Here is a 24,472-nt window from a genome sequence, read left to right on the forward strand (position 1 = left end):
CGCCGAGTTCCGTCGAGTCCCACCGGCTTGGTTTACATATGGTCCCATCTGGTGGGACCTCGGCGTTCTGACTGCGGGGGTCGTCCTGGTGGGGGGGGGGGGGGGGGGGGGGGGGCGAGTCTGGGGGGGAGCCTCCACGGTGGCCATGCCCGTCATCGGGGGCTACCGATCGGCGGGTGCGCTAATTCCAGGAAGGGCCTATGTTCCTCCGCGCCGGGCCCCTGTAGGGCTCCGCCATGTTGCCTGGGGGCCGGCGCAGAGAGGGCTGTGGCGGCATGCGCAGATCCCCCGGCCATGGCGCGCATGCGCGGACCCGCGTCGGCCGTGTAGTGCCGGTTTTCAGCGCTGGAGCAGCGCACAGCACTCCGGCGCCGTTCTAGCCCCCGAGGAAGGGGAGAATGGCTAGGCCTGGAGGCCCATTGACACTTGCATCGCTCACGCAGGTTTTGACGCTGGCGTCAACATTTGGCCGGGATTTCAGAGAATCCCGGCCCATGTATCCGTATGAAGAATCGCCGGAGAGACCTTAGGGAGGAGAGGTGCAGGAACGGGAAGCACAGGGCCAGCAGGGAGGGCAAGGACGACGGTCCTGTAGAAGACACCACTATCCTGCTGCCAGAGTGTACATCCAACGATCCAGCTACGTCAGCATGTCTGAGGTCCACTGCCACAGGAGGCTCCGCCTCTCAAGAGAAACTTTGACATCATTATGCTACATGATTGGACTAGAGATCACCTCCAACTGTGTGCGTGGGCACCCAGTGCTAGTGACTCTCAAGGTCACAGTGGCCCTCAATTTTTATGCATCCAGATCTTTCCAGGAGTCAGTGGGGAATCTGAGCGGAGTGTTCCACTCAGCTGTCCATAGCTGTATCAAGCTGGAAACGCTCTGTTCAGATGGATCCGCACATTCATTCATTACCGGACAGACAAAGCCAGCCAGACTGAGCGAGCCAGAGGCTTTGCAGCTATTGCTGGGTCCCCCCCTTGCTAGACTACATGAGGCCAGCAAGGAACCAGCGGGTCAGCTGGTTCCTTTGTAAATTGGAAAGGTTATCACTCTATGGATGTCCAGATAGTATGCGACCACAGGACCCAGATTCAATAAGTCTGTGTGAGGTACCCTAGCAGCTCCCATGATGCATACATACTGCAACACCCTTAGGTGCCAGAGCTGCTTGATTGGATGGTTGGTTGTTGGGCGACAAAGAGTATTCACTGAAACGGTGGCTCATAATGCCACTTGGGCACCCTTGGTCAGAGGAGAAAGCGAGATACAATTGGTGACATTCCTCCACAAGGGTGGTGGTCACAAAGGTAGCAAACTTACTGAAGATGAAGTTCCACTGCCTGGGGTCCCTGCAATATCCTCCAGTGCAAGTGTAGCTTATCATTGTGGTACCCTGCACTCTGCACAATCTTGCACTGGCAAGAGGGGGCCGTACTTGAGGAAGGGGACGACACAAGGTGGTGACACACGCCTCAGAGGAAGGCTCCACAGTTGAATCTAATGTGAAGCCTAGGTAGTCAGAGGGTGAGAATGAGGGGGTAGCCTTGTTGAACCTTTAGGGAGAGAGGGACACCAGAGAGGCTTTGATTCAACGCTCCTTCGACTATGGTGTCAAGGCTTGGCGTCCATCTAAGTCGAAGAGCACCCAAAGGCACAAACACTTCTGAGAAGGCAATGCCATGAACCCAGTGACACCTCGCAATGTCTATGAAGATGTTTGCTGCGCCTGCCATCCAACATAAGGCACTGACGAGGCCTGAACCAATCAAAAACATGAAGGACACTAAGGTCATTGCAACACAGTACTTATTATATCATCAGTAGTCTTGCAAACAAAGAACAGTACATAAGATCGTTAGCACAGTTACACAGAAGCAAAACATTACTTTGATGAAATGAACAAAAGTCACCTGTGAAAACCCATCCTGCGCTCATGGTACCTTAAGCTTACAATTGTGAGTGATAAACCATGGGGCCCCCACCCCTGATTGCTGGAAGCAGCATTGGAGGCAGATTGCTGTCTCTCCTGTCCTGTTGGCCCTGATTACCTTGGTACACGCTCGCACACCAGCTCTAGGGCATCTATCTCAAAGTTGCTAAGGATGAGCAGGTGGGCACCCTACCACCTGTTTGTGTGAACTCAATGGCATTATGGCTTCTCTTCTCCTGTGTGGACAAAAGTGCATTCATTAATCCATCCTTTACCTGCACCACCTTACCAAGCAGGCACTCCCACTCCTCTCCCCCCAGAACCAGGTTGAGCTGTCAGTGAGATGTGCACTCTTCACCCCTAGATGCTCCCAGGACTAGTGCTCTGATCTTCAAGCCTCAGCAGACACAGGTATATGGGTCTTCTGTTACACTGAATCTTATTCCCTCGAGCGCCATGAAGAATGGCCACCCTTCAAGACTTCTACATACATTACCATGCCAAATCAGTACTTACCCTTGCCGAGAGCAGAAAATCATTGAAATCTTTTGCGGCACTGAAACCACTGATGCACGATCAATTGCACAAAGACTTGAGTTGGGTACAACTGAGGCTTTATTGCTCTAAGATGTGTGGCCTCCCACAGCAGCTGGTGAAATGGCTGCAGCCTGGAGGACACACATATTTATACTCTGCCTACTGGGCGGAGCCAGCAGGCAGGGACTACCAACGTACCTGTAGTACAGGTCCTACCATACATCACCTAATAGAGGTGAAACAGTGGGTTTGCCACATTCACCCCCTGTTAAAATTGAGTCCGGCGGGGTTGGTGGAGAACTAAATACAACAAATGGTTTTCTTTTTACATTTACATTTACAATTTTTGATAAAGAGGAAAAAAAATGTCTTTTGAAGTCCAGTGGACCAGTTAGAGGTTTAACCAGTCCGGGGCCTTGATGTGCCACTGGGAGCAACGTAGTGATGGCGGCGATGTTGATGCTGGTCTGATATCCGAGCCTCCGGGAGCGTGCCGAAATCCTCTTCATCCTCGAGCGTGGGCAGGGGGAGGACGGATGGTCCCGGGGGTGGGGGGGGGGGGAGGGAGGGGGGGGGGGGGTTGCTGCTGGGAGCGCCGGGGGAGGGGAGGGTGGTGCCGGGCCGGGTGTGTGTGTGTGACCTGCTGGTGCCAGGTCCCTGAGGGAGACAGCATCCTGGCAGCCGACGGGGTACGCCACGTAGGCATACTGGGGGTTTGCATGGAGCAAGTGCACCCTTTCCAGCAACGGGTCCGCCTTGTGGAGTCGGACATGCCTACGGAGAAGGACGGGTCCTGGAGCTGCGAGCGAAGTAGGGAGCGACACCCCGGATGTGGACTTCCCGGGGAAGGCAAAGAGACGTTCATGGGGTGTGTTGTTCATGGCGGTGCACAGCAGTGACCGAATGGAGTGTAGTGCATCAGGGAGGACCTCCAGCCAGCGGGAGGCCGGGAGGTTCCTGGACTGTAGGGCCAGTTTGACGGCCCTCCACACTATCCCATTATCCCTCTCTACCTGTCCGTTTCCCCGGGGGTTGTAGCTTGTCGTTCTGCTAGAGGCGATACCCCTGCTGAGCAGGGATTGACGCAGCTCATCACTCATGAAGGAGGATCCCCTGTCACTATGGGTGTAGGCGGGGAAACCGAACAGAGCGAAGAACGTGTTGAGGGCTTTGATGTCGGTGGCAGACATCATATCGGGGCATGGGATGGCAAAGGGAAATCTGGAGTACTCATCGACCACACTGAGAAAATATGTGTTACGGTCGGTGGAGGGGAGGGGCCCTTTGAAATCCACACTGAGGCGCTGAAAGGGGCAGGAGGCCTTCACCAGGCGCGCACTGTCCGGCGTGTAGAAGTGCGGCTTGCACTCCGCACAGACTTGGCAGTCCCTGGTGATTGTCCGTACTTCCTCGACGGAGTAGGGCAGATTGCGGGCCTTTATGAAATGGTACAACCGTGTGACTCCTGGGTGACAAAGACTGTCTTGCAGGGTCCGGAGTCAGTCTACCTGTGCGCTGGCACATGTACCTCGGGATAGGGCATCTGGGGGCTCGTTGAGCTTACCAGGGCGATACAAAATCTCGTAATTGTAGGGGGAGAGCTCGATTCTCCACCTCAAGATTTTATCATTTTTGATCTTGCCCCGCTGTGTTATTGAACATGAAGGCTACCGACCGTTGGTCAGTGAGGAGAGTGAATCTCCTGCTGGCCAGGTAATGCCTCCAATGCCGCACAGCCTCAACGATAGCTTGGGCCTCTTTTTCGACGGATGAGTGCCGGATTTCTGAGGCATGAAGGGTGCGGGAAAAGAATGCCACGGGTCTGCCTGTCTGATTGAGGGTGGTGGCTAGGGCGACGTCTGATGCGTCGCTCTCTACTTGAAAGGACAGTGTCTCGTCTACTGCGTGCATCCCGACCTTGGCGATATCGGCTCTGATATGGGTGAAGGCCTGATGGGCCTCGGCTGTCAGGGGAAAATGGGTTGACTGTATGAGTGGGCGGGCCTTGTCCGCATAGTTTGGGACCCACTGAACGTAGTACGAAAAGAACCCCAGGCAGCGTTTGAGGGCCTTGGGGCAGTGGGAGAGGGGGAGCTCCATGAGGGGGCGCATACGGTCGGGATCGGGCCCCAGAACTCCGTTCTGGACCACATAGCCGAGGATGGCTAAGCGGGTCGTGCTAAACACGCAGTTTTCCTTGTTGTAGGTGAGGTTTAGAAGAGTGGCGGTGTGGAGAAATTTGGCAAGGTTGGCGTCGTGGTCCTGCTGATCATGGCCGTAGATTGTGACGTTATCTAGGTACGGAAAGGTGGCCCGCAAACCGTACCAGTCGACCATTCGGTCCATCTCCCTTTGGAAGACCGAGGCCCCATTGGTGACGCCGAAGGGAACCCTGAGGAAGTGATAGAGGCGGCCGTCTGCCTCGAAGGCAGTGTATGGACGGTCCGATTTACGAAAGGGGAGCTGGTGGTAGGCGGATTTGAGGTCTACCGTTGAGAAGACCTGGTACTGTGCAATCTGATTGACCATATCAGATATGCATGGGAGGGAGAACGCGTCGAGCTGCGTGTACCGATTGACTGACTGTAGTCCACGACCATTCTATGTTTCTCCCCAGTTTTAACTACTGCCACTTGGGCTCTCCAGGGGCTGTTGCTGACCTCGATGATGCCTTCCCGAAGCAGCCGCTGGACCTCGGACCTGATGAAGGTCCTGTCCTGGGTGCTGTACCGTCTGCTCATGGTGGCGATGGGTTTGCAAGCCGGGGTTAGATTTGCGAAGAGGGAAGGCGGATCGACCTTTAGGGTCGCGAGGCCGCACACAGTGAGGGTTGGTAGGGGCCCGCCGAATTTCAGGGTTAGGCTCTGGAGGTTGCAGTGGAAGTCCAGGCCTAGTAGTGGGGCAGCACAGAGGTTAGGGAGGACGTAGAGGCGGAAGCCGCTGAATTCTACGCCCTGGACCGTGAGTGTGACCGTACAGTATCCCCGGATCACCACGGAATGGGATCCGGAGGCCAGCGGAAGTAAGGCCATTCGGCCCATCATGTCCACTCCACCATTCAATCATGGCTGATTTCAACTCCATTTACCCGCTCTCTCTCCATAGCCCTTAATTCCTCGAGAAATCAAGAATTTATCAACTTCTGTCTTAAAGACACTCAACATCCCGGCCTCCACCGCCCTCTGTGGCAATGAATTCCACAGACCCACCACACTCTGGCTGAAGAAATTTCTCCTCATCTCTGTTCTAAAGTGACTCCCTTTTATTCTAAGGCTGTGCCCCGGGGTCATGGTCTCCCCTGCTAATGGAAACAACTTCCCTACGTCCACCCTATCTAAGCCATTCATTATCTTGTAAGTTTCTATTAGATCTCCCCTCAACCTCCTAAACTCCAATATATAATCCCAGGATCCTCAGACGTTCACCGTATGTTAGGCCTACCATTCCTGGGATCATCCGTGTGAATCTCCGCTGGACCCGCTCCAGTGCCAGTATGTCCTTCCTGAGGTGTGGGGCCCAAAATTGCTCACAGTATTCTAAATGGGGCCTAACTAATGCATTATAAAGCTTCAGAAGTACATTCCTGCTTTTATATTCCAAGCCTCTTGAGATAAATGACAACATTGCATTTGCTTTCTTAATTACGGACTCAACCTGCAAGTTTACCTTTAGAGAATCCTGGACTAGGACTCCCAAGTCCCTTTGCACTTCAGCATTATGAATTTTGTCACCGTTTAGAAAATAGTCCATGCCTTTATTCTTTTTTCCAAAGTGCAAGACCTCACACTTGCCCACGTTGAATTTCATCAGCCATTTCTTGGACCACTCTCCTAAACTGTCTAAATCTTTCTGCAGCCTCCCCACCTCCTCCATCCTCCCTGCCTCTCCACCTATCTTTGTATCATCGGCAAACTTAACCAGAATGCCCCCAGTCCCGTCATCTAGATCGTTAATATATAAAGAGAACAGCTGTGGCCCCAACACTGAACCCTACGGGACACCACTCGTCACCGGTTGCCATTCCGAAAAAGAACCTTTTATCTCAACTCTCTGCCTTCTGCCTGACAGTCAATCGTCAATCCATGTTAGTACCTTGCCTCGAATACCATGGGCCTTTATTTTACTCAGCAGTCTCCCGTGAGGCACCTTATCAAAGGCCTTTTGGAAGTCAAGATAGATAATATCCATTGGCTCTCCTTGGTCTAACCTATTTGTTATCTCTTCAAAGAACTCTAACAGGTTTGTCAGGCATGACCTCCCCTTACTAAATCCATGCTGACTTGTCCTAATCCGACCCTGCACTTCCAAGAATTTAGAAATCTCATCCTTAACAATGGATTCTAGAATCTTGCCAACAACCGAGGTTAGGCTAATTGGCCTATAATTTTCCATCTTTTTCCTTGTTCCCTTCTTGAACAAGTGGGTTACAACAGCGATTTTCCAATCCTCTGGGACTTTCCCTGACTCCAGTGACTTTTGAAAGATCATAACTAACGCCTCCACAATTTCTTCAGCTATCTCCTTTAGAACTCTAGGATGTAGCCCATCTGTGCCCGGAGATTTATCAATTTTTAGACCTCTTAGTTTCTCTAGCACTTTCTCCTTTGTGATGGCTACCATATTCAACTCTGCCCCCTGACTCTCCTGAATTGTTGGGATATTACTCATGTCTTCCACTGTGAAGACTGACGCAAAGTACTTATTTAGTTCCTCAGCTATTTCCTTGTCTCCCATCACTAGATTACCAGCGTCATTTTGGAGCGGCCCAATGTCTACTTTTGCCTCCCGTTTGTTTTTAATGTATTTAAATAAACTTTTACTATCATTCCTAATGTTACTGGCTAGCCTACCTTCATAATTGATCCTCTCTTTCCTTATTTCTCTCTTTGTTATCCTCTGTTTGTTTTTGTAGCCTTCCCAATCTTCTGACTTCCCACTACTCTTTGCCACATTATAGGCTTTCTCTTTTGCTTTGATGCATTCCCTAACTTCCTTTGTCAGCCATGGCTGCCTAATCCCCCCTCTGATAACCCTTCTTTTCTTTGGGATGAACCTCTGTACTGTGTCTTCAATTACTCCCAGAAACTCCTGCCATTGCTGTTCTACTGTCTTTCCCACTAGGCTCTGCTCCCAGTCGATTTTCGTCAGTTCCTCCCTCATGCCCCTGTAGTTACCTTTATTTAACTGTAACACCTTTACATCTGATTCTACCTTCTTTCTTTCAAATTGGAGATTGAATTCTACCATATTATGATCACTGCCTCCTAAGTGTTCCCTTACTTTAAGATCTTTAATCAAGTCTGGCTCATTACATAACACTAAGTCCAGAATGGCTTGTCCCCTCGTGGGCTCCATCACAAGCTGTTCCAAAAAGCCCTCCTGTAAACATTCAATGAATTCCCTTTCCTTGGGTCCACTGGCAGCATTATTTACCCAGTCCACCTGCATGTTGAAGTCCCCCATGATCATTGTGACCTTGCCTTTCAGACATGCACTTTCTATTTTGTGGTGCATTTTGTGCCCCTGGTCCTGACCACTGTTAGGAGGCCTGTACATAACTCCCATTATGGTTTTTTTGCCTTTGTGGTTCCTCAACTTTACCCACACAGACTCCACATCATCTGACCCTATGTCGTTTAGTGCTATTGATTTTATTTCATTCCTAATTAACAAGGCAACCCCGCCACCTCTGCCCACCTCTCTGTCTTTTCAATAGGTTGTGAATCCCTGGATGTTTAAATGCCACTCCTGAACCCCCTGCAACCACGTCTCTGTGATGCCTACCACATCATACCTGCCAGTCACAATCTGGGCCACAAGCTCATCTACCTTGTTCCGTACACTGCGCGCATTTAAATATAGCACCTTTAATTCTCTATTGACCGTCCCTTTTTGTTTTCTTAGTGTGGTGGACCTTGGTTTACTGAGCCTTTCCATACACTGTCATATTTTGTGGGATGGGGACTATTGTAACCTCTCCTGAGCTCTGTCTTTTCGTGCTTTTTTGTATTCCTAAGCAGCTACGCGTCCCACTGATTACTTCCCCTCTTGATTCTCTGACTTTCCCTTCCCCCCCCTAATCTCTAGTTTAAAGTCCTATTGACCACCCTATTTACTCTTTTCGCCAGAACACTGGTCCCAGCTCGGTTCAGGTGGAGACCATCCCAACGGTATAGGTCCCTGTCCCAAAACTGATGCCAGTGTCCCATGAAAAGGAACCCCTCTTTCCCACACCACTCTTTCAGCCACGTGTTAACTTCCCTTATTCCGACATGGACCACAACAACTGGATCCTCCCCCTCCCTCTCCAGTATCCTTTCAAGCCGGTCAGAGATGTCCCGCACCCTAGCACTGGGCAGGCAACATACCATGCGGGACTCTTTATCCTGCTCACAAAGGATACTATCTATTCCCCTGATAATAGAATCCCCTACAACTACAACTTGCCTATTTACTCCCTCCCCTTGAATGGCCTGCTGAGCCATGGTGCCTTGGTCAGCTGACTTATCCTTCCTGCAGCCCTGCTCGCCATCCACACAGAGAGCAAGTGCCTCAAACCTGTTGGACAGGGTCAAGGGCTGAGGCTCCTGAGTTCCTGACTGCTGGTTCCCTTTACCTGCCTGACTTGCAGTCACACCCTGCTGTCCCTGGCCACTGCAGGATTTAAATTACTTACTCTGACAGGTGTGACTGTCTCCTGAAATACAGTGTCCAGGTAAGTCTCCCCCTCCCGGATGTGCCTCAGTGTTTGAAGCTCAGACTCCAGCTTATCAACTCTGAGCCGGAGCTCTTCGAGCAGCCAACACTTACTGCAGATGTGTTCACTGCAGCTCGCAATGGGATCTGCCAGCTCCCACATCAAGCAGCTCAAGCACATCACCTGACCAGCCGTCACTAATTAATTAATTAGTTTAATTTAAGTTTACGAGTTTAGCTGTGTTTTTAAAAAAATTTGGGGCAGATTTGCTATCAACTGATCAGATCACAGCTTCCCTCTGACGTCATTTTTGGAAAAAAAACTATAAAACAGGAAGTTACCGTTTTTATACTCACAGAGACTGCTTCTCTTCCTCCGAACGGCTCCCAAAAATAGGCCCGAAGAAAGAGAGAGAACAAAACAGTTGGGAAAAAGCACCTTCTCCCACTCTTCACCGAATTACCTCACTCCGGGCCCTACACGGCAGCCTTTGTCACCATCTGCGGCCATGACCAGCAGGACCACGATGCCAACCTCGATAAATTCCTCTGCACTGCCACTCTTCTCAACCTAACCTAAAGCAAAGAGAAGTGTGTGTTCAGCACGACCCAGTTAGCCATTCTCAGCTCTGTAGTCCAAAACGGACTTCTCGGGCCCGACCCCGACCGCATGCGCCCCCTCATGGATATTTCCCTCCCCCACTGCCCCAAGGCCCTCAAACTCTGCCTGGGGTTCTTTTCCCACTACGCCCAGTGGGTCCCAAACTTTGCGTCAAGGCCCGCCCACTTATTCAGTCCACCCAATTCCCTCTCGCGGCCGAGGCACAATTCGCTTTCGCCCGCATCAGAGCAGACATCGCCAAGGCTGGATGCGCGCAGTAGATGAGTCACAGCCTTTTCAAGTAGAAAGCGACGCTTCAGACATCGCCCTTGCCGCCACTCTAAACCAGGCAGGCAGACCCGTGGCATTCTTTTCCCGCACCCTTCACGCCTCTGAGATTCGACACTCATCCGTCGAAAAGGAGGCCCAAGCTATCATTGAAGCTGTGCGGCATTGGAGGTATTACCTGGCCAGTAAGAGATTCACTCTCCTCACTGACCAACGGTCGGTAGCCTTCATGTTCAACAACACACAGCGGGGCAAGATCAAAAATGACAAAATCCTGCGGTGGAGAATTGAGCTCTCCACCTATAATTACGAGATTTTGTATCGCCCCGGTAAAGTCAACGAGCCCCCAGATGCCCTCTCCCAAGGTACATGTGCCAGCGCACAAGTGGACCAACTCCGGGCCCTACACGACAGCCTTTGTCACCCGGGGGTCACTCGATTGTACCATCTGATCAAAGCTCGCAATCTGCCCTACTCCGTCGAGGAAATAAGGACAGTCACCAGGGACTGCCATGTCTGTGCAGAGTGCAAGCCTCACTTCTACCGGCCGGACCGTGCGCGCCTGGTGAAGGCTTCCCACCCCTTTGAACGTCTCAGTGTGGATTTCAAAAGCCCCTCCCCTCCACCGACTGTAACACGTACATTCTCAGTGTGGTCGATGAATACTCCAGATTCCCCTTCGCCATCCCATGCCCCGACATGACGTCTGCCACCATCATCAAGGCCCTCAACACCATCTTCGCTCTGTTCGGTTTCCCCGCTTACATCCACAGTGACAGGCGATCCTCATTCATGAGCGATGAGCTGCGTCAGTTCCTGCTCAGCAGGGGTATAGCCTTCAGCAGGACGACCAGCTACAACCCCTGGGGAAATGGGCAAGTAGAACGGGAGAATGGGACGGTTTGGAGGGCCGTCCAACTGGCCCTACGGTCCAGGAACCTCCCAGCCTCTCGCTGGCAGGAGGTCCTCCCTGACGCTCTGCGGGAGGGGGGGGTGCCCCCCAACTAGGCTGATCACCTGGAATGTTCATAGAATCATAGCATTTACAGTGCAGAAACAGGCCATTCGGCCCATCGAGTCTGCACCGGCCCTTACAAAGAGCCTCCTACTCAAGCCCACGTATTTACCCTATCCCCGTAACCCAGTAACCCTCATTTAACCTCTTTGGACACTAAGGGCAATTTAGCATGGCCAAGCCACCTAACCCACACATCTTTGGACTGTGGGAGGAAACTGGAGCATCCGGAGGAAACCCACGCAGACACGGGGAGAACGTGCAGACTCCGCAGAGGGTTGAATGGGCCGGTCAAGAGGGCACGTGTGTTAGCGCATCTGAGGGCTCTGAAGGCGGACGTGGTAATGTTGCAGGAGACACACCTGAAAGTGGTGGATCAGGTCAGACTATGGAAGGGTTGGGTCAGTCAGGTCTCTCATTCGGGGCTGGACACCAAGACCAAAGGGGTAGTGATTTTGATCAACAAGCGGGTGCAATTTGAGGTGGGCAGTATAGTCTTGAATGGGGGGGGGGGGCCGTTATGTCATGGTTAGCGGTAAACTGGAGGGGAGGAAGGTAGTCTTGGTTAATGTGTACGCGCCAAATTGAGATGACGTGGAATTTATAAAGAGGTTGTTGGGGAAGATACCTGACCTGGACTCGCACAAGTTGGTGATGGGAGGGGATTTTAATACAGTTATCGACCCCGGCCTGGACCGGTCGTGTTTGAAAATGGGGCGGGTGCCAGCAATGAAGAAGGAACTGATAGGGTTCATGGAGCACATGTGGGGGGGGGTCGACCCATGGAGGTTTAGGCAGCCGATGGGGAGGTTTCTTTTTATTCGCATGTTCACAAGGTTCATTTCCGGATAGACTTTTTTATTTTGAGCAGGGATTTACTGGCGGGGGTGGCCATCACTATTTTGGATCATGCCCCACACTGAGTGGAACTGCAGGTTAGTGAGGAGAGCTTCCAGTGCCCGCAATGGAGGTTAGAGGTGGGGTTGTTGGTGGACGAGGCGGTGTGCGAAAGGCTGAGGAAGTGTATGAAGAACTACCTGCAGGTTAATGACATGGGGGAAGTCTCAGCAGCGGTGGTCTGGGAGGCGCTGAAGGCAGTGGTGAGAGGGGAGCTGATCTCAATCTGGGCTCATAGGGACAGGTCGGAAAGGGCAGAAACGGACCGACTGGTAAAGGAGATCTTGCAGATAGATAGGAGGTATGCGGTGACCCCAGGGGTGGAGCTCTTAAGGGAATGTCGGAGGCTGCAGGCTGAGTTCGGGGTGTTGCCACAGGTAAGGCAGTGGAGCAGCTTAGAAAGGCGAGGGGTGCGTTTACGAACATGGGGAGAAGGCCAGCAGAATGCTTGCACAGCAGCTTAGGATGAGGGAGGTGGCCAGGGAAATAGGGAAGGTGATTGATGGGGATGGGCACTTGGCAGGGGAATCGGCAAGCTAAACAGGGCGTTCAGGGACTTTTACAGTAGGCTCTATTGCTCGGAGCCCCCCACGGGGCCGGAGGGGATGAGACGCTTTTTGGGTGGACTGACCTTCCCAAGAGTGGGTAGGGAGCTGGTAGATGGGCTGGGGGCCCCGATCAGGGCCGAAGAAATAGCTGAGGGCTTGAAGGCAATGCAGTTGTGTAAAGCCCCGGGGCAGGACGGATACCAAGTGGAGTTCTATAAAAAGTTCTCAGGGATATTAGGGCTGGTGCTGGTCAAGGTTTTCAATGAAGCAAGGGACAGAGGGGTGCTGCCCCCGACGATGTCACAGGCCACTATTTCGTTGCTGTTGAAGCGGGACAAGAACCCAGAGCTATGCGGGTCATATAGGCCGATCTCCCCGCTTAACGTGGATGCCAAGTTGCTGGCCAAACCTTTGGCCTCCAGGATTGAAGATTGTATGCCGGATGTTATTATGGAGGACCAAAGGGCAGGCAGTTGGTGGCCAATATAAAGGATGCTCAATGTGATCATGATGCCCCCGGAGAGTAGGGAGGTTGAGGTAGTTGTGGCAATGGATGCAGAAAAGGCATTCAACCGGGTGGAGTGGGATTATTTATGGGAGGTGCTGGAACAATTTGGGTTCGGAAAGGGCTTTATCGACTGGGTCAGGCTGTTGTACCAGGTCCCGGAGGCTAGTGTAAGGACGAACAGGACGACCTCGAACTATTTTAGACGTACTGGGGGACAAGACAGGGGTGCCCCCTCTCCCCACTGTTGTTCGCATTAGCTATAGAGCCGCTGGCAATTGCTCCGAGAGCTTCAAGGGAGTGGAAGGTGGGGGGTGCGGGGGGTGGGGGGCGCGGGGGGGGGGGGGGGGGGGGTGGAACATAGGGTCTTGCTGTACGTGGACGACCTTCTCTTATACTGGATCCAGGGGCAGGGATGGGTGAATTCATGGCGGTTTTGGGGGAATTTGGCGGGTTTTCGGGGTATAAACTGAACATGGCAAAGAGTGCGATGTTTGTAGTTCAGGCAGGGGTCAGGAGAGTCGGCTGAGGGAGCTGCCGTTTAGGTTAGTAGGGGACAGTTTCAGGGTCTTAGGGATACGAGTGGCGTGCGACTGGGGCCGGTTACTCAAGTTGAACTTGTCCCGGTTGGTTGAACAGATGAAGGGCGAGTTTCGGAGATGGGATGCGCTCCAGCTGTCGTTGGCTGGGAGAGTGCAGACGGTTAAAATGATGGTCCTACCGAGATTTTTGTTCGTATTTCAGTGTCTCCCAATTTTCATTCCGCGGTCCTTTTTTAAGAGGGTCAATAAAATCATCCTGGGCTTTGTGTGGGCGGGTATGTCCCCGCGAGTGAAGAAGGTGATGCTTGAACGGAACCAGGGGGGTGGGGGGCTTGTGCTGCCGAATTTGAGCAATTATTACTGGGCGGCTAACATAGCCATGATAAGGAAGTGGGTGGTGGGGGCAGGGTCGGTTTGGGAGCGGATGGAGGCAGCTTCTTGTGGGGCACCAGTCTTGGGGCGTTGGTAACGGCACCTCTGCCCTTCCCGCCGGCGCGGTACTCCACCAGCCCCGTAGTGGTGGTGGCCCTGAGAATCTGGGGTCAGTAGAGGAGGTACGCTGGAGCAGTGGGTGCATCGGTCTGGTCCCCAATATGTGACAGTCACCGGTTTGCCCCAGGGAGCTTGGATGGGGGGTTCTGAGTATGGCGAAGGGTGGGAATTGAGAAGATGGGGGACTTGTTTTTAGAGGGGAGCTTCCCTAGCTTGAGGGCTCTGGAGGAGAAGTTTGGGTTGGCAAGGGGGAACGACTTTAAATATGTACAGGTGCGGAACATTCTGTGTAGGCAGGTATCATCCTTCCCACTCCTGCCACTGAGGGGGATCCAGGATAGGGTAGTGTCTAGAGGATGGGTGGGGGAGGAGAGCGTCTCGGACATCTACAAAGAACTCATGGGCACGGAGGAGATGCAGACCGAGGAGCTGAAGCGTAAGTGGGAGGAGGAGCTTGGTCGTGAGATGGAGGATGGCGTATGGGCGGACGCATTGAGCAGAGTCAACGCGACCGCAACATGCGCCAGGCTCAGCCTGATCCAATTCAAGGTGGTCCACCGGACCCACATGACAGTGACCCGGATGAGTAGATTCTTTGGGGTAGAGGACAGGTGCACAAAATGTGCGGGAGGACCAGCGAACCATGTTCACATGTTCTGAGCGTGTCCAAAACATAGGGGATATTGGCAGGGGTTTGCGGACGTCATGTCCAGAGTATTGAAAACAAGGGTGGCAATGAGTCCAGAGGTGGCGATTTTTGGGGTTTCGGAGGACCCGGGAATCCAGGAGGAGAGAGGCTGACGTTTTGGCCTTTGCTTCCCTGGTAGCCCGGGGACGGATACTGCTAGCTTGGAGGGACTCAAAGCCCCCGAAGTCGGAGACCTGGCTAATACCAAAAATACCTCATTAAAATTGTTTATAAAAAAAGGAGCATTAAAGGAAGTTTGGCAAGGCAGGCTGGGGAAGGGAGGGGCAGAGTAGAGGCAACTTGTTGGATGGTCTCGATCTCAACGATAAAGACGTTAATGAGCTCTTTACATTTATTGTTGAAAGTGAGGGTGGGCGGTCAAAGCAGAGGGGTTGAAGATGGCGGTCTGCAGTACAGAAGGGAGCGAGGATTATCCTTGCAGCTTAAGCAGAGGACAGCAAGACCAGGGAGTGCTTTGTGTAGTCCAACCAGATCTGGCAGTAGATGGCTAACCAATTGTCCACCATGTTGTTTCAAGTCTGGGTCCCTTGGACTTAACAAAGCAGAGATAAGGAACGTACCGGGCAAACAGCCAAGGTGAAAGAGTGTAATGGTTTAATTGGGGACTGGAGTTAAGGTGGAGGTGAGGGCATGATTGAGTAAATTAATAGTTGAGTTAGCTTCGATGGATGAGCAAAAATGGAATGATTAAATACAAGTTGAAATAAAAAATAAATTTTAGAGATTTCTAAATGTAGTGGAAACAGATTTATGATAGGTTATGACAGATGGTGTTACGTGTATTAATCTGATGGCATCGTGTGAAAGCATTATTGTCACAAGCAGGCTTCAAATGGGGTTACTGTGAAAAGCCCCTAGTCGCCCCATTTCCGGCACCTGTTCGGGGAGGCTGTTACGGGAATTGAACCATGCTGCTGGCCTACCTTGGTCTGCTTTCAAAGCCAGCGATTTAGCCCTGTGCTAAACAGCCCCTCGATCCGAAAGAAACCACTCGATCTGCAGTTGTCATTGCTGTGAGTATAGAGAACATTTTAAACTTTGGTCTCCTCTTCACTGATGTTAATACGGTTGCCAAGGGAACATTTGCTTCTGGCATAGATTTTCTGTATTTTGTGGATGAATTGGAAACAGCTGTTGGGGTTAAAGATTCAGCACCTTTTCTTATGTTCATGTCAGCAATTTATATCCTTCCACAAAAATCATCATGGGGGTTACTTCATGGGTAATCCGTAATACAAACCCAATTTCTACTGGTATGATTGCATAATAATAAAGTGAATCATCAATTGATGACATAGTCTAGAATTTAATGTACGTGTTATTATCAGACAAATGCAGATGTGACAGTCTTCTGTACAGTATTTCAATAGATATTTAACACCTCGTTCATTTAGTCCAGGGGGATGCCATATGAATATGTTAAACTTTTGTAAAGCAATATCACAAACAGCAATTATTAGGCTTAAGTATAGACTGTATTTGACAATGGTGGGACTATGTATATTCATCACAATTTTAACACTGATAAACAAAATCATAAATAGGTTTCCATGATATAATTGAATATTGTAATTACTTCCATTTTTTCTGTACCCATTCCTGGGATGTGGGGTCCGCTGTCTGGGCAAGCATTTATTACCGATCTCTAATTGCCCTCAGGAAGGTGGTGGTGAGCTGCCTTCTTGAACCACTGCAGTCCATTTGATGTAGGTACACCCACTGTGCTGTTAGAGAGGGAGTTTCAGGATTTTGACTCCGTGACAGAGAAGGAACAGCAAAATATTTCCAAGACAGGATGATGTGTCATTTGGAGAGGAACTTCCAGGTGATGGTATTCCCATGTATCTGCTGCTCTTGTCCTAGATGGTAGCGGTCATGGATGCTGCCTAAAAATGCTTCAATCCAGTGGCTTTGAAATTGTTTTGTTTTTCTACCAGCCCCCAAGTGTGTAACTCAAATAGGGGACAGGCAGACACACAGAGAAACTGCTATATATGTGGCTTATTGCAGTTGTGTGCAACGTCTCTTTATGAACCGAGTCATCGGCTACTTAGCAGGCTTTTAGAGAGTCTAGTGTCAAACCTAGTGCAGCCCAAACGTGTGCAGGTTAGATGGATTGGCCATTCTATATTGCCCCTTCGTGTCCAAAGATGTGCAAGTTAGATGGGGTTACTGGGATAGGGTGGGGGAGTTGGCCTAGGTAGGGTGCTCTTTCGGACTGTCGATGCAGTCTCAATTGGCCAAATGACCTCCTTCTGCACTGTAAGAATTTTAAGACCTATTCCATAAATACATGTTAATCTTGCATCAAACCCACATGCTTCTGAAATCCTATTTATTTTGTACTGTTAGTCGAAAGATACAACAGTTTACAAAAGGAAAACTGGCAATGAGAGCGGGAGCAGAAGAAAGAAGAAAACATTATTTTTCAAAAGATTTTTGGAACGGAGCAGCTTCAACAGTTCAGTCGATCAACTGATTAACAGAAGGTCAGAAATTGCTGACATCCGAACTGGTAAGGTTTGGGGGGGAAAATTCAAAGGAAGGACCCATACCGCTTTTAAACTGGCATTGCTTTGTCCAAAATTCGAATCGAGTTGGGGTCAAAGGAGCAAGGCAGAACGGAGGGAAGCAGGGTGGTGCAACCTATGAGGAAGACATACCTTACTAGCAGTACCCATAATTTTGATTATCAAAATTATTATGGGGTTTGACATTGAAGTATACAAAATGCTTGCAAAATTCTTACAGGGCTCAACCGGGTAGATGCAGGACGGATGTGGGGATAATGCGGGAAGATGGCGTTGAGATAGAAGATAGGCCATGATCTAGTTGAATAGCAGTGCAGATTCCTAGAGCCGAATGGCCTACTCCTGCTCCTATTCCCTATGTTCCTATATATTACACTCCTATCCTCTCCAAACTCTCCAAATGGATTGACAGGACGTGCATATCTTATCAAACTCTTAATGAAGGACTCTGTGTGAATAGAAACACAAGTTATTGGAGGGTCAATAGAAGGGCATAACCAAGTACGTGTGGCCAAAATCAATTGCCTTATCAGCTGTCTGTAGATGTGAAAGTTACTACTGCACTCAAGTTTAAAACACAGGTTCATTACACAGGACATCCAAAGCAGGCTGGTGCCTTCCAAGTCTTGGCCCTTGCAGAGAACAGCGACCAACGTGTGTTTTTTGGTCCTGGCACCTATCAAAATCAGTACACAAGTAGACACAGGAGGTGATTAATATTGCAACTGTTCTTTTTGCTGTCTCAGTTGAACTAATGAGAAAACATAGATCCTGCAATCCCATAATGCACCAGCTTGCAAAGTACGGCAAGCCAGACAAAACATGCAGTACATAACATATTCCTTCCTGCTTATTGGAAATGTTGTTTAACAAAACGGTTTCTAAATTAGGGAAGGAGGGTAAGCTTCCACAAAAATATACATGCATATTTAACATAATTCAGACACTCAGGTGGTTTTCTCTCCCGGTATGGGTTAAGGCAGACTTTACAGAATAATGTTCATTGGAGACTGATGACAATTTAGGATTTGTAGCCAAATTAGAAGTTTTATCTAATGCTGGTGAAGGGTAGACGCCTTCAACTTCAGTTGAACTAGACTGAGGAGGTGAGAATGGATTTGGCATTCCTGGATGTGGAAATACTCACAGGAAGTGGTGAAATCAGGCTCTTCCATAATGGCCGTATTCTGAGATGGTGGTTGACTTGGCAACAGTTGGTCAATGTGACTCCTCCTCCAGGTGAGATCATTCATCATTTGGGCTGTCTACCCATATTGCAGTAATTTTGGGAAATTATGTGCAGTCACCTCCTGTCATTCCTGACCCTTTCTATCACAAATTTGTTCACCCGGGCGAAGGTAGTTGTATACGTAATCACGGTTCGCAGCCTCAGAACTTCATTCATCTGCGATTTTGAATGTTACACCTTCACCTTTCCCATGTCGCTCCCATGTAGAAAGAGCGCACTTCGTATGTGCCGACTGCTCATGCGCATGTTTGCCATTTGCGATTTCGCACTTGGTGAGAATTCATAGGAATAGAACCCCACAAATGGTGGAAGTTGACTGTGTTAGGAACTCGACTGGAAGGGCGGGATTCTCCAGCTGTGCCCGCCCAGCGACTTGAAATTTCTGCCTGAGATCAATGGACCTTTACAAGGCCCCCGTCTCGCCCGTGGCGATCTTGTGGCGGGTGCAGCTGAAGAATCCAGCCCATTGTCTGGCCATACGAGATGAGGTACCATCCCAAAGCAACATGTAGGCTTAATCAGACACAAGTAAATTACAACCAGGAGGCTGATGTAAACTGAGTAAACTGCATATGTAGGAGGAGGGGAATACTGTAGGTAATTGAACATTCTGAATTCTCCCTTAGTGTACCCAAACAGATGCCGGAATGTGGCGAACTAGGGGATTTTCACAGTAACTTCATTGCAGTGTTAATGTGTAAAACTATCTGTGACAATAATAAAGATTATTATCATTATTACCAACGATTTACACAGTTCCAGCTTAACGTCCCTGCTCTTAAACTCTGTGCCTCTGCTAATAAAGGCAAGTATACAATATGCCTTCTTTACCACTGTATCCACCTGCTCTGCTACCTTGACGGAAGGGTGTACATCAATACCAACGTCCCTCTGATCCTTGGTAGTTCCCAGGGTCCTGCCGTTTATCATCTATTTCCTTGGCTTGTTTGGCCTGCCCAAGTGCATCACCTCACACCTCTCTGGATTGAATTCCATTTGTCACTGATCAGCCCATCTGAGCAGCCCACCTATATCCTCCTGTAATCGAAGGCTATTCTCCTTACTATTTACCACCACACCAATTTTCGTATCAATTGCAAACTTACTGATCAACCGTCTACGTCCATATCTAAAACATTTATATAAACCACCAACAGCAAGGGCCCCAACACTGATCGCTGTGGGATCCCACTGGACACAGCCTTCCAGTCAAAAAATCACCCCTTGACCATCACCTGAATGCTGCTACTCAGCCAATTTTGGATCCAAATTCCCAAATTTCCTTGGAGCCCATGGGTATCATATCAGTCTCCCATGTGGGACCTCATCTAAAGCTTTGCTGAAGTCCAAGTAGACCACGTCAAATGCATTTTCCTCATCTACACACTTGGTCACCTCTTCGAAAAATTCAATCAAGTTGGTCAGACATGACCTCTCCTTAACAAAAACCATGCTGACTGTTTTGATTATTCCCTGCCTCTCCAAAAGCAGATTAATTCTGTTCCTCAGAATTCCTTCCAATAGTTTCCCCATCACTGAAGTTAGACTGACTGGTTTACCCTTCCTCCCTTCTTGAATAATGGTACCACATTTGCTATCTGCCAGTCCTCCCTTGCCTCACTCAACAGCTGGGATACATTTCACCTGGCCCCGGATATTTGTCTACTTTTAAGCCTGCCAGACCACTCACAACCTCCTCTCTGTCTCTGTTGATCTCTTTAATTTTATTTCAGTCCTTCTCCCTGCTTTCTATACCCACACTGTCCCTCTCACGAGCGAACACCGACGCAAAGTACTCATTTAGAACCCTACCTACATCCTCCAGCTCCACGCACAAAGTAACACTATGGTCCTTACTGGGTCTTATCCTTTTACCCTTAGTGTACTTGTAAAACAACTTAGGATTTCCCTTTACTTTACCTGCTAGCATCCTTTCATGTCCCCATTTTGCTCTCCTAATTTCCTTTTTAAGTTACCTCTTGCACATTTTATATCCCTCTAGGGCTTCTGCTGTTTTGAGTCCTCGATATCTGCCATAAGCCTCTCTTTTCCTCCTGATCCTATGCTATCTATCCCTCGATATCCTGGGTTCACTGGATTGGAATATGTAGGCCCTGTGCTCTCCCTGTTTCCTTCTTGAATGTGTCCCACTGTTCTGTCACAGATTTACCTAAATGTGTCTGCTTCCAGTTCACGCTGGCCAAATCATATCTGATCTTACTAAAATCAGCCGTCTCCCAGTTTAGAACTTTAATCTCAGGCCCAACATATGCTAGTCTTTTGTCAATTACTGATAATTATGTCCCTGTTAGTCATATGCTGTATACAACAATGAATAAGCAAAATGTATCAACAACTGCACGCACGGGTAACTGAATCCAAAATACAATTTTTTAAGATCAATGAAACCCGCAGGTGTTAAGATACTGGACTCCAGTTTTTGCTCGGATACCGGAAGAGAAGCAATTTGTAAAACTGTGAGGAATGGATACTTCACCCCAGAAGTGATGACTCTGGCCAATAGGTATCTTTCATGTTAAATTAACATTCAACACAGAATTAACCACATTAATATCAAATAAATAGTTTTACAATTAACAGTTAAACAGTTAAAAGGAAAAACTTTAACTTATGCCCTATATCTTTACTTTATATTACAACCAAGCAACCCAATACAGTTCAAAATCCACTTCCAAATAAAATTAGCACTAATGGCTACTTGTTGTTCTCTGTGCAGACCTTTGGACAAAGACCCTTTCAGAAACAACCTTACAATCCCTCTGCCTTGTCAGACTCAAATCCTGTGGCAAAACTGCCAAAACTATAGACCGACCTGGCTCCTACTATTCGTCACATCTGTATCCCACTAAGATGTCCCATGACCTGCTCAGCTATGACTAAACATCATCCTTCATTATTTTTCTGCACTTCAGGGATTACTTTTCTCAAATCAATATTCCATTAGCCATCTCTCTGTAAACAAATGGTTAAAATCGATGATTACCTTACATTTATGACTCCTTAATTATTGCTTGTATGTATTTGAACCCAGGGTTATTATTACAATAAACTATATATAACAATACCTACATTCATTACACGGGGAATATAAAAAGATAATTTCAATTGGATAAATTACAAAAAAAAAGATATTTTCATTGTAAAATTCTGCTGTAATTTGCACTTTAAAGAGGGAGGCCTACAGCCACTTATCTTTGCAATTTTGTATTTTTGCATTTTATTTCTGCTTTGCTCTTGATTTTAAGCCTGCATTGAATATTTAAAGTTACTTTCTGGAGCTTGATTTAAAACTAGGCGCGATTGTGCGTTGATTAAGGCAAGTAATTAATCAACAGTAATCAGTTTTAGTAACTGAGGATGTGTTTGTGCAAGACCCTGATTTTCATACTGGCCATTCACAGCTGACATTTGGTCTATATCTTTGGTTCTCCGTTACCAACTGTACTACTGAAACAAAAGTTGACTTTTGTTTATCAAAGATGCTTTTACTTACTGCATTCAATGATGCTTGAACCACAGGCCAGGACAATGATTAGCCGTACACATGGGGTGGTTTACATTTGTAGTATGCTATGCATCTGTAATACAATATGTGTATGCAGGATTGTTTGTCTTCCTTTCTTTTAATAATTTTTAAAAATAAGTCTTTATTGTCACATACATTAATACTGCTATGAAGTTACTGTGGAAAGCCGCTAGTCGCCATATTCTGGCGCCTGTTTGGGTACATGGAGGGAGAATTCAGAATGTCCAATTCACCTAACAAGCACGTCTTTCGGGACTTGTGGGAGGAAACCGGAGTACCTGGAGGAAACCCACACGGACACGGGGAGCTCGTGCAGATTCTGCACAGACAGTGACCCAAGTCAGGAATTGAACCTGGGACCCTGGCGCTGAGAAGCAACAGTGCTAAGCATTGTGCTACCATGCCACATAAAGTGTTTTTCTCTTCCTTTTTTTAATAACATTATCTTTCTTTCATTTTCTTTTAATAATGATTTAATAGTAAAGTCACCATAGTTCCAGATGACCATAAGTTGCTTTCCCCTTTGAGGAGGAGAGCTAACTGGTGGTAGTTTAACCTGAGGATCACCATACCTCAGGCGAGGTGGAGAAGGTGGGGCTTTCATTAATAGGGCAGCACGGTAGCATAGTGGTTAGCACTGTGGGTTCACAACTCCAGGGTTCCAGGTTTGATGCCCTTCTGGGCCACTGTCCTTGCGGAGTCTGCACGTTCTCCCCATGTCTGTGTGGGTTTCCTCCGGGTGCTCCGGGTTTCTTCCCACAGTCCAAAGGCATGCAGGTTAGTTGGATTAGCCATGCTAAATTGCCGTTAATGTCCAAAAAGGTTAGGAGGGGTGATTGGGTTCGGGGGATAGGGCGGAAGTGAGGGCTTAAGCGGGTCGGTTCAGACTCGATGGGCCGAATAGCCTCCTTCTGCATGTATGTTCCATGTTCTATGTTCTAATAACTTCAGCCGGTGCAGAAATTGAATCCATGCTGCTGGCCTTGTTCTGCATCACGAACCAGCTGCCTAGCCCACTAAACCGAGCTAAATCGGTCCTCGAAATCATTTAATAATTATCAAATAAAGGTTGTGCTTTTCATGCATTGCTTCATATTGAATCACTCCACTGTCTATTTGGATTTTGCACATTCTACCTGTGTCTGCGTGGGTTTAACCCCCACAAACCAAAGATGTGCAGTGTAGGGGGATTGGGCATGCTAAATTACCCCTTAATTGGAAAAAAATAAGTGGGTACTGTAAATAAAAAATAAAGTATTGAATCACTCATTCCAGTTTGTCCAGATTAAGGCTCCAACATAGCAGAGACACCGCAAGGGACTCTCAGCTTGCAGTGCCCTGCAAGACCTTGCTGAAAAGGCCAAGGTGAGATGACTCCTGGGAGGTGGACTTAATTGCTTTAAGAGCAGAAGAACATAGAGTAGACATGAAGGAAAACTCTCACTCAAAGGATACATCTTGAAATCTGAAATGGGAATCAGGATTCAACTTACCAATAAAATATTCACGCCTGCTAAATATAACCTCCTTTTGATACCATTGCTATACCTTTTTCTTCCGATCTTCTGATCTCTCAACACTGATATGTTGGGTAGGCTGGGTCGATGTGGACTACACTTGATGCAGTGTAGCGAGAGACAGACCTCCAACACTTGATAAGATGCAACACGATTTTATTTAACACCTAAACTATTATCCATGTTCAACTGTGTGTTGATATTATGCTGAATTGACTGGAGACCTGATACTAGCCTAACCAGACTTACTAGCTACCACATGTGTTTGCGCTGGCCAGCTCACTAACTCTGACTGTCTCAGAGGCTGGGTCCCGAGAGAGCGGGAAAACTGGTGCCCTCTGGCTTTATAGTGGTCGTGTCCTGTCTGGTGATTGGCTGCTCTGTTCTGTGTGCTTACTGGTCATCCTGTGTGTCAATCACTGCCTGTCTGCACTCCATTGTATACATAGATGTATATTATGACATCTCCCCTTTTTTTCTGTATTGTGTGTGTTGAGATAATAAACATTAAGGTGCATGTGCGTGTGGATGTGTATATGTGCGTGACTATATACAGAATGTGCTAAAATGACCTTATGTACACAGGAAGGTATCGCTAGTGCAGATATAGGGCAGATGGAACGATAACAACGATATTTACAGAATACGATAAGGTAACACAGTTGTGCAAAAGTTCAGTCTATAAGTTTAGTCTCTGCGGCAGGCGACAAATTCTGATTGGCCACCTCAAGGGTGGATCAGGGGCTGCCTGCACTTGGGTAGGCAGGACCGCTGCCAATGCAGTTGTCGCAGAGGTCGGCAGGATTGCTGGTAGATCGGTGGCCTCGTGGTAGGGCACGTCCAGAGGAAGCATTGTAT

This window comes from Scyliorhinus torazame, chromosome 4, assembly GCF_047496885.1.
Source record: "Scyliorhinus torazame isolate Kashiwa2021f chromosome 4, sScyTor2.1, whole genome shotgun sequence".
NCBI lineage: Eukaryota > Metazoa > Chordata > Chondrichthyes > Carcharhiniformes > Scyliorhinidae > Scyliorhinus > Scyliorhinus torazame.